Source organism: Aedes albopictus, chromosome 1, assembly GCF_035046485.1.
Source record: "Aedes albopictus strain Foshan chromosome 1, AalbF5, whole genome shotgun sequence".
Classification (NCBI taxonomy): Eukaryota; Metazoa; Arthropoda; class Insecta; order Diptera; family Culicidae; genus Aedes; species Aedes albopictus.
In genome coordinates, this window is record NC_085136.1 from 5,925,636 (window position 1) to 5,928,896 (window position 3,261).

Below are 3,261 nucleotides of genomic sequence, written 5' to 3' on the forward strand. Positions count from 1 at the left end.
CAGGAGTTCCAGTGGGCATTTCTAGATGGTTTCCTTAAGAAAGCCTTGGAAAAATACCACGAGAGATATCCATGGAGAAATCCCTTTGAGTAGTCACAAGAAGAGTTTCTGAAGAATATCAGCAGTCACTCCTGGGGGAATTGCGAAAGGAATTTCTGGAGGATTGCTTGGAGGAATCACTGAGGGATTTCCCTCAGTAGGATATTTTGAAAAAAATCCTGGAGGAATTCATGATTAGCAATCCCAGAAAAATGTCTTTTGAATCTCATCGGAATTTCTGGAGAAGTTTCAAGATTAATTCCTGGAGAAATATTTGGATGAATTCTCTTGGAACTCTACTTGGAATGCCTAATTTTCACGAAAAAAAAAATCATTTTTTAAGAACTCATTGTTTCTGTGCAAGTTAAAACGGATCCATGTCTACATTAGATTAGAACGAAAACCGGTTCGAAATCAGAGGTGTACAGTAGGGTGCAGCTTATTCTTTTCTATTTTAGTGCTTGCACAGCCAGGCTTGAAAAGCATCATGAAAATACTAATATTGCTTCTTGTGTTTTCTTGTCAACATTAACATTTGCACCATATGAGAGATGTGACATACAGTGCGAGAAATAAGTATAAAGACAGAGCTGATTTTCATACAAAATAAGCATGTTTAAGGATCAAAATCTCTGTTTCTAGCGATTCGATTGTAATGAAATTTTGGCTGCAACCTTAAAATAACTTTTTGGCGTATTTTTTTTACTGTGTTAGGTACGTAGGTTTTTATTTTCAATCTAGTGTTCATTATAATTTGATTCTAAAATTCAATCTCTCCCCGGTCTCTAGTATATCGAGATGTAGAAAGTCAACTGTAGCTTATTTACAGCCCTTTCACGGCCAACTTCGAAGAAAGATGACGAAATCGTCGAAATCTCAATTCATTGACATCAGGTGATTTGAGTGGGTAAATCACACGATGCCGAAGCCGGTTGCCTGTATGTATTAATAAATAAAATCATTTCTAAATCCGGGACCCAGGTCGGCCAAATGATGTCACCGTCGTTTCCAGAATATCTTACATTTTACGACCTCTGTCTGCCTACCGGACGCATCCTGTTTGCGTAACCATTGGCGGTGATGTAATAGTCCACTGTTGGTTCGCTGTTAGCATCCAAATTATGTTATTATGCTGTGGCGCAGTAGGCTAGTAGGTTGCCGAGGCCACGATCTAGCTAGAACACAGTGACTTGCCATTTTTTGCGCGTGTCTTTCGTTGTTCCAAGTTCCAATCCAGAACCATACCGCTGATTTCGGCTACGAAATATATTCGTTTCCGTTGCTTGAAGTAAGAATTATGTGCTACAAGTCGTTTCTGCTTGGCAACAGAACTTGGCAATATCCCCGTCGCAACCACTCCGCAAAGCCTACTTGTTGCGGGGTGTGTTGCACGTGCTGCACTCAACGGCTTGAGAACCTTTCTCGCGAAATTCTTCCTGCTTCTTGACCTGGATCCCGTTAGGTTTTAATGTATACGGCCGGCATCCATGTCCATAAATTGCTGCAATGGCCAGCGGCCAGAACACGCCACAGCGGCTCCGATGGACGATGGCGTCGGCGATCTTCTGAAAAAGTACAATCGAAAAAGAAAGTACTGTTACTCTCGGCCCACCTTCTGCGCGCTCTTGAGCACTCTCTAGCACCGCGCAAAAGCTGGATAAAAAAGAAAGTTTGCGAAAATGCATCGGAAACGAGCCGGCGTAAAGCCGCTTGAGAATTGGCAATTGGATTTGTTCCGCTGCGCCCTCGCCCCCATATCAAAGCCTGCTCGTCCACAGCGTGTGACTCTTTCTTCGGTGCATCAAACGGTGCGCGCGGCGATCGCAGCAGGCGTCCGTTCAGTCCCACCGAAGGAAAAGATCGTACGACGACGGACCCATTTGGAACCTTGCCCTAAAATTTATTCATCGAAGGAGGCGTTGGACACTGCATGCGTCAAACGAAAGCGCATTCTACCGCGCTCGCTCTGACGCACAAATAACGGTACCACGTCGTCGACTTTGGACCATTTCTGCATACCTTTCAACTGTTCCAAATTTTCGAATTTGTTGTGCAATTTCTTTCAAAGGCATCAGATATCTCGCGGGACCGTTCGTTGATCAACGCGATCAGGTCAACTGTCAGGCATTGCGGGGGGATTGATTGATAGCGCTTTGAAGGCGAAGCCGCGGCCCAAGGATCACCAGCGCCATCTAGCTGATTGGCATATGCGAGAAAGTTCGCCTCGGAGGAATTTCCAACACCATCCGATCGCGGGCGGCCGGGCGGGCGGATTGAGAGAAAGAGAGCGTGCGAGCGGAAAGAGCAGTTGCGCAATTGACATCACCCGGCAACTATTTAGATATATGGTAACCATGCAGCACCGGCTATCTCTTTCGTTGCCCCGAACCGAGTGAGTTGCGCAATAATACCAAATCCATATCTCCGATCGCCGAGTGTGCCCTAATTTTCACCACGCGGTCACAGCAGCCCGCTAAGCCCACACGATCATCAAAACAAAATAGTTAGAATTCCTTCTGTGGGCCCAATCGTGGGACCAATCGGCAGTAAACAAGCTGCGGTACCGTTCGTCCGCGGTTGCATCAGATCAGAACTTTCACAACAACGCGTCACGCCATCCAATCCATCCGTTGACCATCGAGAGCGATACCTGGACAGTCCTATTTGAAATTCGATGATCGCGTTTCATTCATGCGTGTAAACAAACGAAGCTGACCCCCATCATCATACTGGATGACTGTTGAAAGCTTAATATGATCGTGCAGCTTCGTTCGAACATAGTAACCCGGTTTGCTGCTGGCTGGTTAGGCCAAACATAGTAATCCGTGCGCTGCATCGTTTCTTGCACGCACGTGAGTCAGCGGCCTGTTGAGCGCTTGACGCGGAACTTTAATGATGATATCTTTATAGGTATGCCTGCCACTCAGTGGTTTACTACTTCCGTTAAAATCACTTCTGTGTCATAATTTGGAGACCTTAATGGTTCACTGTGATCTATATAATTAATCCACTTGGAAAAAAAGGTGTTATGAAACAACACGACTTCATTTTGATTTTGTGAGATGAATTCCCAAGAAACAACTGCAAAGCGCATTACCTACTAAATTTCTTGTTTCATCCATGAAGTTCAAAACAACGGTGAAAACTGCAAAAAGCGAGGATCCTTGTCAAACATGTTTTATAGCTGTATAAAAACGACTTTGATAAACATCAACACCCCCT